Here is a 16,902-nt window from a genome sequence, read left to right on the forward strand (position 1 = left end):
CTATCTTTGCTAATAACACAGATCATAACTTTGTGCAATAAAACTTCATTTATCAGTCCTTTCTTTCCAGTCCACTGGAAGTCCCACCTCTACCACCAGCCACTCTGTGACAGCAAGCTAGCCTCTGGACTAGCAAAGGGATCATAACACCCTGCCTAACTCACAGAGAGATCACAGAAACAAACTGTACAATAGATGTCAAAATACACTTGAAAGGTTTCTAAAATACAATGTATATACATGCAAGGTATGATCTTATTACCACTATTATCTAACACATGTATGCAAGAGCTTGAAATAACATGACTAGGAAAGTTGACTTTGAAGCCATTTGAAACTAAAAGCAATATAAAAATCATAAGGTTCCCTCTAAAAAATAGACATTAAAAAATCATCTACTGCTAGACTATTTCAAGTAGTGATGTACAGATTCCTTGAAAAGATTTGCTGCCATTGTAAATATGGGCAGTAAAGTGTTCTGTATCATTCTAGTTTATATCAGTCTTAACAGTATAACCAAGGCAAGTTCTAAGTTATTGATTTCTTCTTGAATTATTGCAGAAATGTAGGGTTATGAAGTTGCCATATAGTCCCAGAAGTATCTGCCATATTCTTACAAATGTTCTGGGTATTTGCATTTCATCTTTCTAGTAAATAACTTTGGTTAAGTCTAAAATATCGCTATTTTTCATCAAGTATAAAACATTCTGGAATGAATATAATATACACTTTTATTAATTTTGTGTTTTTATTTATATATAATAGATGTACATATTTTGGGGGGACATGTGATAATTAATACGTTCATATAATTTGTAAAGATCAAATCAGTGTAACTGGGATATCCATCATCTTAAATATTTGTTTTTTCTTTATGATAGAAACATTCAAATTATTCTCTTGTAGCTTTCTTTAAATAGATTATTGTAAGCTGTAGTCACCCTACTGATCTACCAAATACTAGGTTTCATTTCTTCTATCAGACTGTACATTTGCACTCATGATTCAAACTCTCTTCATTCCCCTTCCCTCCCCCACTCTTCTTAGCCTCTGATAACTACTAAACTACTCTCTATCTTCATAAGTTCCGCTTCTTTTTGTTTCATATATGAGTGAGAACATGCAATATTTGTCTTTCTGTGCTTCACAACATTAATTTTTAATGTACACTACAAAAGAAAGTTCTATTAAACTATGGCATGCCATAGATTGTATGGGACATGCCAATTTCAGGGATCACAAAATGTTAAAAAGCTTTCTTGGAATCAATAAATATGATATTTACTTTATTATAAAAGTAATCTGTAAGCCGGGCTTGGTGGCTCAGCCTGTAATCCCGCGCCTTTGGGAGGCTAAGGTGCGTGGATTGCCTGAGCCTGAGGGTTCGAGACCCGTCTGGGCAGCGAGACCTCATCTCTACAATAAATCAAAAAGTCAGCCGGGCGTGGTAGCACATGCCTGTAGTTCCCGCTACTCGGAAGGCTGAGGCGGAAGGATCGCCAGAGCCCAGCAGGTTGAGGCTGTGGTGATCGGGAGCGGCCACTGCACTCCAGTCTGGGCGACAGAGTGAGACTCCAACTCAAAAAAAAAAAAGTAATCTGTGTTGGTTGAAAACCTGGAAAAATACTGTGTTTAGCAGAAACATAGTTGCAAATAACGGAAAAAGCTAGATTCTATATGAAAAAGTTTGCATAACAAAATTCAGAGGAAGGACAGAGGTTGGGGTTGGTTTAATTCGGGGACTGCAGGCTCTCATAAGAGCACTTTCTTTCCATTGTTTCTGCTCTGCCTTCCATAGTGTCAGCCTTCCTGAGAAAAGCTTCATTCATAGTATCTGCTCCAGGTTTCCACCTGTACTCCACACTGCTATGGAGACAGAACTTCTATCCTAGCATCCCGAGCAAGAATTCTAAAATAATTCACCTGCCCTGCTAAGTAGTATAAGCCATCTCACCTCACCTGATCAGATTGTAACTGTTGCTGAGAAAGTGAAAAAGAAAAATTTACATGAAAAACACATGGACCACACAGGGACAATAGTAATATCAAAAATTCTCCTAATGCTAGAAAAGAAAAACGAATGTTTGAAAGCTGCAATGGTTAATTTCACATATCAACTTGGCTAGGTGATGGTCACCAGGTGTTTGGCCTGGGCACCACAGGCAAAATGCTAGTCTAGATGTTCTTGTAAGGGCATTGTTTTTAGATGTGATTAACACTGAAATCAGTAGGCTTTGAGTAGAGCAGGTTACCTTCCGGTATGTGAGTGGGACTCATCTGAGGAGTTAAACGCCTTGAGAGAAATGACTGAGGTTTCCTGATGAAGAAGGAATTCTCAAGATTGCTGCCTGAGTTTCCTGCCTGCTTACCTGCAGGATTCAGGCTCAAGACCGCAACCTCAGCTCTTATGTCTCAAGCCTGCTAGTTTTCCCTACCAACGTCAAATTTACCAACATCCATAATCATGGAAACTATTTTTTTTATTTTTTTCCATTTTTATTTTAGATTCAGGGGATACATACGCATGTCCGTTGCACGGACATATTATGTACTATTGGGAATTGGGTCTCAGGTGGCTCATTCCCCAGACAGTGAGCAGAGTACCCAATAGGTAATTTCTGAACCTTAACCCCCTTCTCCACCTTCCTCTTATTTGTGTCCCCAGTGTCTATTATTTCCATCTTTGTGACTGTTTAGCTCCCACATATGAGTGAGAACATGCAGTGTTTGATTTCCTGTTTCGGAGTCAGTTCACTTACGCTGATGATCTCCATCTCCATCATGCTGCTGCGGACATGTAAATTTTTTAAAGAAATAAATCAGTCTCTCTCTCTCTGTATATATGTGTATCTATTCATGAATATATGTGTGTGTGTGTGTTATATGTGTATATATATATATATACACACACACAAAAGTCAACAAAAATATTTATTAAAAACTGAAAAGTATAAAAGAGACATTCCCTGTAATCCAGAAATATCACCATTTTAAAATATTTTCTTCAACTTTACTTACTTTTCTGTGTATAGAAACATATGGGAACTTATTTTACTCAAATGACATCATACTGCATATACCAGATTCAAACCCTGGAATCTTGTTTTTGTCCCTTAATGTACTAAAGTGATAATTTTTCCATACCCCTAAATATCTTAACTGTGATTTTCTTCAGCAGCTACCAAATAATCAATCACATAACTGAACTATAATCTGTTTAACTAGTTGTCTATTTCAGGAATTTTTGATGATTTCTTTTTATTCTTTAAATACATAGCACTCTCTCCTCATCTGAAAAGTCAGCTAAGAACTGTCTCTGGAATCTGAGGTCTCTAGAGGTCAGGATCAAAAGTGTCACACTTGGTTCCCCTTCATGCAAGCTAGAGCTCATTATGAATAAAAAGCATTTGCCAACTTGGCCTTTACCCAGAGTGAGCCTGACCTGGCATCAAAAAATATCGCTATTCTAGTGATAATCACAAGGATTTGTACCCGTCATAAAGGTCTCTGTGACAGTGATATGGATTTCTGACCCCTGTTCCTATGTCATCATCACTATTATAGGCATTCATTTGTTTTCAACATGGTAATGTTTGTGACTTATCCAAAATTTGTTTAATCTTGTAAGAAAGAAAATCAACAAAGAAAATAAAAGGAAGGGAAGGAGTTATGAGTAGACCTGTATAGAATCTCAATAGGAACATATTTTGCACGCTATATTTACTCATTTGCACTTCCAATTATGAGACAAAGCTAAAATGTGCACTCATGAATGGTGAACAGAATGGATGTTCTTGGAGAACAAAGAAACACATGGTAGCATGGCAAACCACATGAGTGTCTCTCCAAAGCACAATTGACTTGGGAGTTTCAGAGCCCAATTCTCCCACCACTGCAGATTATATTCTCTATCCATTATCCTCACTTACAGAGGTCCTGATGAAGTCCCCAGAGCCAACCCACAGCTCACAGAAGCTATATTTCTCTGAAACAGTTAAGTGGCATGTTTTCCAATTTCTAGTCTCAGAATTTAGGTGAGGAAAAATCATTTTGTGAAATGGTGACAGTGATAGCAAGAATTAATTTGCAAATGTGGCTAAATATCTTAGCAATGTCTTAAAATGTAGTATATAATTAGCACATCACTGGTATAGTCACTATCTTTAAGAAACTGATTGTAAGGTCTCTTGTTCCATTATGTTTATATACTGTACTTCCCATTCTGTATCTCATATGTCATAATTTTATTTGCCATATTCTAAAGAAAATTATTTCTTATGAATGCTGGGCTTTATTTTTGAGACTGACCTTAACCTTTGAACTATTGTTTGAGATTCACATGAGATGTTTGTTGTCTTCAGTATGTCTGTTAGCTAAAAGTTTAAAAGGATTTTTTTCCTACATGCTGAAAGATGAAAATGTGTAGGTATGAAAGTTATCATCTCACAATAAATTTACATTAGACTGAGTTTTTTTGAGTTTTTAAATTTTTTTATTTTAAATTCGGGGGGTACATGAGCATGTTTGTCACATGGGTGTAGTGCATGAGAGTGAGGGTTCTGCTTCTCTTCACTGTCACCCAAAGAGTGAACATGATACACAAACTGAGTTAAAAACAAATCAATGGAGTTGCTAATTTACAGAGAAATAATACAAAGTGGTAAAGAAGATTTGGATTTTAAAAACATAGGAAGGAAAATAATCCGAATCAAGACATATTTATGAACCTATTTTATTCTTTTATTTATTTATGTGTTTATTCAGAAGTATTTATTTAGCATCTGCCATGTCCCAGGCACAGTTCCTTGCTGTGGATGATAGAACAGCAAACAAAAAGGACAAAAATTCTTGTTCTTAAGAACAGAGAGACATCCCTGTGCTAAAAGAAATTCCAATTTAAGAAGGAAAACAGCATAAGTGCTTAAAACGTTGAGTACTAAAATGCCACAAAACCACGAGAAATTTTAAAATTTAAATATCTATTTGGCATCACAGTATTTAATTACAAAGCATATTTATGAGGTAAATGGTTAGAAATGTGTATAAAGTCTTAAAATCATACTAGTAAATTACAAATGTTTAATAAGTATAAAAAAAGGTAAAAGTAAAATAAACACTTCTTTTCTTACACAGTCTACACACTCACACTTGTGGTCACCAAAATGTGTGTGGTGGGGGCAGGGGGTTTTCCAACACTAAACAGTTTTCCAGGGGATGTCAACCAGATGTCCTACAATTTAACTCAATTCGGACAGTCTACCCAGATATAGCATCAGATCCAATAGGTTAAGGGCTCAGTCCCCTGAGACTACCCCGCACTTCAGATGCCATTTATAAATCTAGGCCGCCACAATTTCTGAACAACCTATAAATTGAGGGTTCTTATAACCCTCTCCTTGGGTTCAAATGATTAATTTGCTAGAGTGGCTCACAGAACTCAGGGAAGCAGTTTATTTACATTTATCAGTTTATTAAGAAATATGACAAAGGACACAGATGGCAGCCAAGTGGAAGTGACACACAGCACAAGGCATATGGAAGGGTGCATGGAGCTCCCATGCCCTCTCTGAGTGAACCACCCTCCCAGCACCTCCATATACTGCAACCCAGTGCTCTCTGGACCCCATAGTTCAGAGATTTTTGTGGAGTATTCATCATGTACGCATGATTGATTATTAACTCAGTCTCCGGTCCCTCACTCTTTCCCAGAGGATGAAGGTGGAGCTGAAAGTTCCAAGTTTCTAATCATGGTTTGGTCTTTCTAGTGATCAGCTCCCATCCAGGAGCCCGCCAAGAATCACCTCATTGGAACAAAGACACTCCTATCACCCAGGAAATTCAAAGAGATTAGAAGCTCTGTGTCAGGAGCCAAGGTTAGAGACCAAATACATATTTCTTGTTATATCACAATATGACACTAAGGAATTGGGAGAAATGGCATGGCATAAAAGGCATCATCATAATTTAGCAAGAACATGCTTTGACAGGTTGTCCAATAAACAACATGGAGAAGATGGAGGGTTAAAATGGAATCATGCCATGGTTTTTATAGTGCTCATTGTCCCTGAAGAAGGACATGTGTATAGCAGAATCAGAAAACATTCACCATTTCGCTAGTATAATAAAACAAAATAAATGGGTGGTTTGCACAACAAGAGTTTAGGTGATATGAGAGAGAGAGAGACTATCTTACAAGGAACTGCAGTCCAAAGGAACAACAAACAGTAAACATGGAAATCGGCAAGAGACAATATGCCTTTAAAGAAGTCAAGTAGGTACAAAACTAGCCTAAATATTCACTTACAATTCTAGGATTATCTGTTTACTAATGATGCATTGCCATTACCATTATGCAAGGTAGTAGTTGATTTTAATCATTTACATTTCACTATAAATAATTATAAATGTTAAACTGTTAATTTGTCTTTAAAGGAAGTGATATTTTTAATGCCAGCTGTTGTAGAAAGGGAGTCAGATCAAGAAACTAAAGCTACCATAAAATCTGTATCTCTAAACTGTCCTGAGCTTTAAATTTTTATTTAAACCACTCACTAGACATCTTCCCAAAATCCCTTGGGCACCTCTGACTTGACATGTCCTAAACTGAACTCTGTATCTTGCTTGATATCCCCTTTCATCTCTAGTAACGGTTCCACCATCCACATAGAGTGGCAAGCTATAAACCTGGAAATAACATCTCTCTCTCTTTCATATACACACACACACACACACACACACACACACACACACACACACACACACACACACACACCCTACTGAAGACCACATCTCTCTACCCTCGTTATCACCATTTTAAGCCAGGTCCTTACCAGTTTTCATCTGGGATTATGATACTTGCCCTCTGGCTGATCTTGTAGATTCTGGTCTCTCCTCCATTTCACACTGTGGCTGAAGTCATCTTTCTAAAAACAAACCAGATCATGGATGTCTCTTCTCCAATATCTTTTTTGGTTTTCTTTCTGCTTACACACTCCTGCAAGTAAAACATTTATCTCACATACACAAATCCATTTGGAAATAACATAGATATACAAATACTGTATTTATTTCACGTACACATTAAGAAAAAAATAAAAATTGAAAATTTAAAGGGTGAGATAAAGATGAAATAAGTTCCATTTTATATTATATATTAATGGTAGATAACAATATTTTGCTACTAAAGTGTTGTTTAGGGAGAGAAATGTGGTTGAATATGCTTCATAATTTGGGGAAATTTTTATTGTGATAAGGCAACTTACACACCTAAGCACGGTTTATTTTGATGTTTAGTTTGATAACCATCAGAGCTGCAGAATACACCTCACGGAGAATCACATGTGCAAACAGAGGAAGCATATCACTGGATGAGCTTATGAAATTACAATTCCCATTTTTCAATATCATCTACCAGTTTTGCAAGGACTCTTGTTAAAATTCACTAATGCTTGTACTATGGCTATATCCAACCCATTTTGTGAGGCTTACGTGAGTCAAATGAGATAATATGATAGATAAATCCACTTCCTCAAGTCCATACAAACTGCTCATAAATTATAATTTGCCTTATGAATGAGTAAGGGACTTAAGAAACACCCTCTCAATGTCGTGGTTCCCAGCTTTTCCTTCTGATTCTATGTACCCAATAAGTTCCTCTGTCCGTCTGACATACAGACCAAGCGAGGATGCCAATGTCAATCTATATGTTATTTATTAGTAAAGCCTAAATACCTTCTCAGATTTTCATACAGATCTTCCCATATTCCAGTGTATCATTTCACACAATCATAAAAGTGTACTTACTCCACTTTGGAGGCCATTGGCCAATGTATTCCACCCAAACATGCCAGCTGGACATAACAGGAATTTTTATTTAATTATTATTACTCTTTGTATTTGTTTGTTTGTTTTTACAATTCTTTTTTTTATTTTAAAAACGTAGGGTTGGCCAGGCTCAGTGGCTCAGCCTATAATCCCAGCACTTTGGGAGGCCCAGGCGAAGGGATTGCCTGAGTCTGCGGGTTTGAGACCAGTCAGGGCAACTTGGCGAGACCTCGTCTCTACAACAAATCAAAAATTAGCTGGACGTGGTAGCATGTGCCTGTAGTTATGGCTACTTGGAAGGCTGAGGCGGAAGGATTGCTGGAACCCAAGAGGTCGACGCTGGTGTGGCCATGGGCATGCATGCCACAGCACTCCAGCCTGGGCGACAGAGTGAGATTCCAACTAAAAATAAAATTAAATTAAAAAATTAAAATGTGGGGTACAATTCAGGGTTAGGCACTTTACCTGTCATTGTACAGGTAAAGTGTGGGTACCCTTATTGTTATTATGTGCAGCCCCCCAGCAGTGTCACACTATTGCCAATCCCTTTCTTATAGTATTATGATAAATGCTCAGGGTGTGCTTATGAGTGACTACATGTGGTACTTGAATTTTTGTTTCTATGATAAATCACTGAGTATTGTAGACTCGAATTCCATCCAGGTTGCTAAGAAGTTCATAATTTTTCTTTCTTATGGCTGCATAATATTCCATCATGTAAATGTACCACATTTTCTTTATCCAGTCCACTTTCAATAGGCAGCATCCCAGAACTTTTCTAGCCTACCCGCCCCCTGCCTCTTCATTTTATGACTAAGGGGCTTAAGAAACACCCTCTCAATGTTGTGAATCCCAGCTCTTCCTTCTGATTCCACGTACTCAGTAAGCCCCTCTGTCTGTCTGACGTACAGACCAAACGAGGATTCTGATTCCATGTACCCAATAAGTCCCTCTGTCTGTCTGACATACAGACCAAGCCTACCCATCAGCCACATTGAACTTACCCTCAAACCTCTGAGTATATATCAGTCTTTCACATTATCTCTAGAGAATACTCTTATCCACACACTCTGCCTCATCCCAAACATCTTCACCTAGAATGCCCTTCTTCATCCTTGAAGACAGTACAAGTGAGCATTTCTTCGATGTTCTTCCCAACTGCCCAGTGTTTTCTGAGCACTTTGTTCATCCCTTTTAACACCCCTTGAGCCATACCATATACATGTATGTCTTTCCCTATGCTGTCAGCCCCTTGGGACCAATGACCATTTGGGTAACCTCAGCACCTAACACAGCCCAGTAGAAAGCACCACAAAATTGTTGAATAAATTAAAACTTAGAAAGATTGAAGCATTCTACATTTTAAAATCCAAAGGAGAGCAAATATTTATTAAAGAATCAAATGTCAAGAGAAGTTTCTGAGGAAATACAAGGAGTCAATTATCTATTATTCTTCCACTGGTTGACCAAGTTATAGACAGGATATAAGAGAATGGCAAAGATGCAGTTGGCAAGGTAAGGTTTTACTAGTCAAGAATAGCTTTCAATTCAACAAAAACTGGCTACATTTGTCTTCCAGGGGATCCCAAGATGAAACGGTGGTGACACCACTGGATCCTAGAAAGTCACATGGGTTTTGGACTCCATGGAGCTACATCAGAAAACTTAGAAGATTCTGTCTCTTGGCCTCAGAGACTGAAGGAGTAAATTAAGAGATAGGTTCACCCTTTGCAAGATAATTACGAATCAATTAATTAATTAAATCATCTGCCTTCAAAATGCACTGTAATGAAAATACTGACATGGAAAGAGTAGATTCTCTTCAACTACACCTGTTCTAAGCAGCATATGAATATATGTGTGTGTGTGTGTGTGTGTGTGTGTGTATGTATATATAGTCCAACTTATATTTTGTATATGAGTTTAATTTCAGTATGGTATAAAATCATAAACACTTCTATCACACAATGGCTTTGCGTGAGCCAAGGTAATATTTCCCTCCTTTTGAAATACACTAAGCATAGCCTATGACATACACAACTATAAATATAGTTGTGTATGTCATATACAAAATAAGCATATATAAAATATGCTTTATATATATATAAAGCATATTTTAGCTCTTCTATCCTGTTATCTTATTGAGACAGTGGTTTTTGCCAGTGGTTATAGAAATTAGAACTTGGGTGAATCATTTAAGCTCATCTCCTGAACATCACCTATAAAATGATGCTTTTTTGTAGCTAACTTGCAAATACTTAACTTCTTACAGCCCACACAATGCTTTGAAGGTGATTTATTTATTTATTTATTTATCTGAGTCAGAGTCTCACTCTGTCACCCAGGCTGGAGTGTAATCGCATGCTCATGGCCACCGCAGCCTCAACCTGCTGGGCTCAGGCAATCCTTCTACTTCAGCCTTCCAAGTAGCTGGAACTACAAGGTCTCGCCATTTTGCCCAGGCTGGACTCAAACCTGTAAGCTCAGGCTATCCTTTCACCTCTGCCTCCCAAAGTGCTGGGATTACAGGCATGAGTCACTGTGCCCAGCTCTTTTTTTTTTTTAATTTCTACACTTATTCTGTTTTGTTTTGTTTTTTTATGCAAACTCTCTGAACAGATGCTACAGTCATCCCAAGGCAGTGACCCCTGTGAGCTATCATCTTATGCCACTTTTACTACTCATCTTAATAAATGCTATTGTATCATGGAAATGAACACTTCTATCTCAGTCTTACAGGGTATTACCGATATATTTATAAGTGGTTCACTGTAGTATATCTCTTGAGGTTATGATTTATACTCAAAGCAGTATTACAACTTAGCAAGGACCTAGAGGTAAAAATTAATCAGAAAAAAATAAAAAGGATTTGAGCAAAGAATATAAAACATTAACTGGTAAGTTCTGCCTCTCCTTTTTAGTCCCTTGTATTAGATATTCATGGAAATGTGTGATTGAAGCTCTCAGAATATTAGCTTTAGGAAGATGTCCGTGCTATATAAAAATATTTATTTGGAACCAGTTTTATGAAAAGGTAAATGTTTTAAAAGGAGAGTAGATATCACTGATGCATATTGGCAGAGAACATAAAACTGTGAGACGAAAAACACCAGGCAACCCCTTTGGGTCCCCCCCCCCCACTGTGGGATCTTTTGTGTCCTCTCAATAAATCCTGCTTTCTCACTAAAAAAAAGAAAAACATTATTTGCTGCCCAGCAACACATTATAATATCCTATATTTGCATAGTGCTATGGAGTTTACAGCATTCGTTCATGCTTTACCTCTTTTAAGCACATGAAGTGCTGGGAGACGTATGAAGCAAGTTTAGTTGACATAATAGCAGCCTTTTGGAGAAAGAAGCTCAAATCTTATTGAAAGCCATGACTTTATTTTTCTCACACTAACATCAGTAATTTTCCCCTTGTTCATGAACTGATTTTTATTCTCAAAGCTGGATTTCAACATTCCCATGAACATGACCAAAAAAATTTGTCAAAGCGTAATTCAGACAATCATGGGAAAAACACCGGGCAGTTAGATCCTGCTGAAATATTTCATTCTTCAGACATATACATTCACATCTCAAATAGAGAATGACCATCAATATCATTAAAATTAGCTGATGTAACCTTACTTTTTTAATGGTTGGTGTGTTCCCCAGGGTATATTCAAGATGATCAATTTTTCCTGGCTGCCTTGTCACAGAAGAGTTTAGATGATCAATGCCTGGAGTCAACTGACGTTGGCTGAATCATAAGATAATGCTGATAGGAAGAAAGACATAATTTTTCACCTTTAAGTGTTTTTCTGCTAATAATATCATATAGCAACAGCAACATTAATCCTTCCCCAAAGGCTTCACACATAACTGAGCACCTTCCTTGAGCTGGTAATCTATACTTACCACCTACTATAGCTAGGCTATTTTCAGCTTCATTTTATCTCTAAAACTCCTATGTAAAATGGATCCCTGTGGCAGATATTACTTATGATCACCAAGATTCCTACTTTTCCATTCCTTTTGGTACATATCCCCTTAAAATTAGGCAATGACCACATGACTTTTCTTGACCAGAGAAATGTGAGAAGTGATGGGTATCCCTTCTAGATGAAAGTATTTGAAGTTTGATGTGTAGTCCTCCATATTCTTCCTCTGCCATGATGCTCCTGTCACAGGAATGAAGTAGGTTAGAATGACGAGTCATAATCATAACTGCCCTGGAGATTTTGCACAAGCAGAGAATTAACTGTTGTATGAAGTCACTGAGATTTTGGTGGCATTTGTTATAGCAGGACGATCTAGCCTATCCTGACCGATACAGTCTCCTACTAGCTTGATCACCATTGATGTAGCTATCCACAACGGCATATGTAGCTGTTAGGCCAGTAAGTGGTGTTTATACATGAGTTGACTTCAGTCATCGTTGAGGGCAAAGTCTCAAAGAAAGTACCCAGGAGCAGCAGGAAGTTTGCTGGAATAGACCATACAGTGTGTCCCACACCACTGCCAGATCCTTGAATTAGCACTGAGCAAGCAACCATCTTGATTTATCACCAAGGAGGTATCAGTTTTATGAAAGCAAAGAGGAGTTTAATTTAGAACACACTAAAATCTAGTAGGTAGCCACATAGACCAATGGAATAGAATAGATAATCCAGAAATAAAGTGACATGTTTATAGTCAACTGGTCTTTGACAAAGCCAATAAGAACTTACAAGAACTGGGGAAAGGACACCCTCTTCAATTAATGGTGCTGAGAAAATTGGATAACCATATGCAGAAGAATAAAACTGGATCCCTAAATCTCACCATATACAAAAATCAACTCAAAATGGATTAAATATTTAAATATAAGACCTGAAGCTATAAAAATACTATAAGAAAATTTAGGGAAAATTCTCCTGGACAATGGTCTAAGCAAATCATTTTTAAAAATTTTTTATTATAAAGACAACCACTGGGGAGAGGAGAACCTACTCAGTAAATGGTGCAGGCAAACTGGCTGACCACATGCAGAAGACTGAAACAGGATCCCTACCTATCACCATACATAAAAATTAACTCTAAATGGATCAAAGACCTAAATGTAAAACAGCGAACTATAAGAATCTTAGAAAATGCAGGAGACACTCCTATGGCAATTGGAATTGGGAACCAATTCCTATTCAGAACCCTAAAGACCAATACCTTAAGAAACAAAGTAAACAAATGGGACCTCATCAAATTAATGAGCTTCTGCAAAGCAAAAGAAACCATCAAGAGAGCAGGGAGACAGCCCACAGAATGGGAAAAAATATTTGCCAACTGTTTATCTGACAAAGGCCTAACATCTAGGATCTACAAGGAATTCAAATGCACCGAAAGAAAAACAAGCAGCCCCTTTAAAAAGTGGGCAAAAGATATTAATAGATACTTCTCAAAAGAAGATATATGGGCATCCAACAGACACATGAAAACATGCTCAGCCTCACTCATCATCAGAGAAATGCAAAGCAAATAATTTATAACTAAGACCTCAAAAGCACAGGCAACAAAAACAAAAAATAGACAAATGGAACTTAAACTAAAAAGCTTTAGCATCGCAAAAGAAATAACCAACAGAGTGAAGAGACAACGTATTGAAACTATTCATCTAACAGGGGACTAATATCTAGCATACACAGGGAACTCAAACAACTCAACAACAAAAAAAATCCCATTAAAAAGTGAGCAAGAAATATAGACATTTCTCAGAAAAAGACAGTCAATTTTATGAAAAATGTTCAACATCACTAGTCATCAGAGAAATGCAAATCAAAAGCACAATGAGAGATAATCTTTCCCCAGTCAAAATGGTTATTAAAAAGACAAAAAATAACAGATGTTGGTGAGGATGCAGAGGAAAGGGAACTCTGCTATGCTGTTGGTGGGAATATAAACTAGTGCAAATGCTATGTAAAACAATATGAGGATTTCTCAAAAAAGTAAAAGTAGAATTACCATTTGATTCAGCATCTGAGTATCTACCCAAAGGAAATGAAATCAGCATGTCAAAGGGATGCCTGCACTTTCATGTTTATTCCACCACCATGCACAACAGCAAAGATATAGACTCAACCTAAATGTCCATCAGTGGAATGCTATTCAGGAAAAGTAGGGATTAAATCATGCCATTTGCAGTCACATAGATGGAACTGGAGGTCATTATCTTAAGTGAAATAAACCCGGCACAAAAAGACAAATATTGTGTGTTCTCCCTTATTTGCGGGAACTAAAAAATTTGAACACATGAAGGTAAAAGCGTGGAAAAATAGATAAAGGACTAGGAAGGGTGAGTGGGGGAAGGCAAGAGGGTGAAGAGAATGGGCTAAAGGATACCAACATACAGCAAAGAATAAATTCAACATTTGATAGCAGAGTAGGATGACTATAATTTTTTTAAAAATGCATTGTACTCAGGTGAAGGCCACCCTAAATACCCTGACTTGATCACTAAGCATAACATCATATAAAAAAATTCCTATGCACTCCGCACATTTGCACAAACAAAAAAAAAGAGTTCAAGTGGAAAAACAAATAAATAAAAGTGAGTGGGAATGCCGATGGAAATGCCTGGCAAGGAATGGTAAGGCAGAGAGGAGGCTTGCAAACAGGTTAAGAATGTGAGTATAGATTCAGAAGGAATCTCCACACACTTGAAAGTTGAACATAGAGACAAAACATGAATAAAATGTCTGAGGGAAATAGCAGAGTATAAAAACAGAAAAAAAAAAACCAAGAAATGAGTCTTAGGAAACAGCCATATTTGGAGGACGGAGAGAGGAAAAGAAGGAAGGAAGAAACGAGAGCTATGATGACAATGCCCATTCATTTTTGAGAGCTAAGAATACCACAGCTTCATTAATAAATTCATTTACATTTAAATTTCAAGGTTTTTAATGAGGATAAAAAATGTACCGCTCCTCCACAATCCATTTACTCTTTCAGATATTAAAATAGATGACCCATCTGACAGGGAGCTGGACATTATCTGTAATAGAAAGCAAAATGATTCTTTAATTCAATGTCTCAGAACTAATTTATCAAGACTTAAAGTAGAAACAGAAGAATTTTTGGAACACATATGATTTGTTCTGCATTATAGTCATAGGTTTATTCATCAACCTTCCCTACACATCTGGCCTAGCCAAGGCACTGTGGGGGGCCCGGAGTCACTCTTAACTGGCTACCCTGAATTCATTTGACACACTGCACCCCCTGCAGGCACGTTGGACATTATGCCAGCTTTGTCCCTACAAGGATATCTCTAGAGGGAAACAGTTAACATTTTCTGAACCCTCACTGTGGGTGCCAAGCACTACAATAAGTGCCTTACATGGGTTTTTTTCACTTCCTCTTTAAGACAACCCTATGAGCTGAGAATCAGCATCATCCCTCTTATACAGCTCGTGAGTTTAACATTTAAGTTAAGAAACTTGCCTAAGGTCATACAGCTAGCAAGGAGTGCAGTCAGGACCCAAAACAGGCGGACCAATGACAAAGCGTGCACTCTCAGCCCTGCCACTGAAACTAGAAGTTTCCTCCAAATGCAGAATCCCAGGCCCAACTCCCAGCACAATCAGAATTTGGTTTCAACAAGTGCACACTAAAGTTTTTGAAGCATTGTGCTAAGTCACCCCACTATGAAAATTCGCTTTAATGAATGCTGAGGGAGTTACAATCTTCCCCCTGAGTGGCGGGGGGGGGGAGGGCGGGGAGAGCAGGGGGTTACATGTGTGCTCTCCGAGGACTGAAGAATTCAGACAAGCTCTTGCCATTTCCAACACCAGCGATCCTTGTGATCAGCGAGGGTCCGGGACCGTTTCCAGAAGCAGCAGATCCTGAGCTGGGCCTCGAAGCCAGAACGTTTTCTCAATTCATTTCATTAAAAATAGCTGCTGTGCCAAATGGACAAGTGCCCACATCAATAATCTTCAGGAGTTCGCTTTCTCCAGCCTGGACTTCATTTTCCAAAAAGAATCCAAACATCAACAGCGTCAACAAGCAAATTTTAAAGTCCAATAAAACGTGGTTATATTAAACTGTTAATCGCATTATTCTCAGAATTGCCTAGTTTAATTAATAGTGCTCTCGACAAAAACTAGTTTGCAAAACTCATGATCGGTCGCGCTCCAGGTATGAGTACAAACACCGTGGAGCATAAAGCAGGTGCGCTTGGGTGGGCGTGCAAGTCCCCGGTGGCAGATACTTCGTTCAGGCTGGGGCGTCGCCTTTTCCAGCTCCCTCTGCAACCGCGCCGCCCTCCTGCCTCTCAGGTGGGGCCGAACAGCTTAGTTTATCTCACTGGCTGTCACTTTCATTCCTGTCACGAATTCAGCCTGGCTTCCTAGGGCCCCAGCGAGTGTGCTCGGGCGGGTCACCTCGGGCCTGCCAGGACTCTCCCCTTGGGGGTCCCCAACTGCACCTGCTCCCCCGGGAAGCGCGGGCCGGGCTCCCTCGGGTGGCCTCGCCAAGCGGTGGCGGCGGTGGCGGCGGCAGGCGGCGAGTCACGTGCGGCAGCGGGGGCGGAGCGCGGCCGACCGGGTGGGTGGAGAAAACAAAGCCCCCAGCTGTCAGCAGAGGAAGGAGGCGACAGCGCCGGAGCAGGTGAGTCAAGTGCATTTAAAGCGGTACCGCCCTGGCGCACCCGACACCCCCTGCCCTGGAGCCGTCCCTCCCAGGCCGGCTCGGGTCGCGCCTCCTTCCGCCGCTGAGGTCTGCAGTGAGCGGAACCGAGGGGGCGGGGGTCCCAGCACCCAGAAAGAAGTTGTGCGGAGGTCGGCGCCGCGGCCCCCGGGTGTGCACCCCGCCGCGCTCCCGCGGACCGCGTCTCCCTTTTGGGGTCCTCGGCTCTGCGCACCCCGGGAGAGGGGAAGGAGTCGGGGCTGCCACGCTGGCAGAAGCAAAGTGGACAGGGTTTCGGGGGGTTGGGGGATGGTGAGGGCCGGGGCAGTCCAGGGTAGGAACACTTGGCGTTGGGGAAGTAGAAGAGTCCGCGCACGACCCTCGGGGCTCCGGTTGGGGGCGGGGGGGGGCGCTGAGCGCACGCAGGGGCTGC

At 39.5% G+C, this 16,902-nt stretch overlaps 1 protein-coding gene across 1 annotated transcript in view; it reads left to right on the plus strand.

Annotated features, from left to right (window-relative positions):
* The first annotated feature begins 16,306 nt into the window (after positions 1-16,306).
* MAPRE2 (microtubule associated protein RP/EB family member 2) overlaps positions 16,307-16,902 on the plus strand; it is a 163,202-nt gene continuing 162,606 nt past the window's right edge. The window contains exon 1 of the mRNA XM_021708955.1: positions 16,307-16,451. The gene's annotated coding sequence lies outside the window, so the exon portion shown is untranslated. The remainder of the gene's footprint in view (positions 16,452-16,902) is intronic.

Source organism: Carlito syrichta, unplaced genomic scaffold, assembly GCF_000164805.1.
Source record: "Carlito syrichta isolate Samal-C Ts95f unplaced genomic scaffold, Tarsius_syrichta-2.0.1 Scaffold65441, whole genome shotgun sequence".
NCBI classification, from domain to species: Eukaryota; Metazoa; Chordata; class Mammalia; order Primates; family Tarsiidae; genus Carlito; species Carlito syrichta.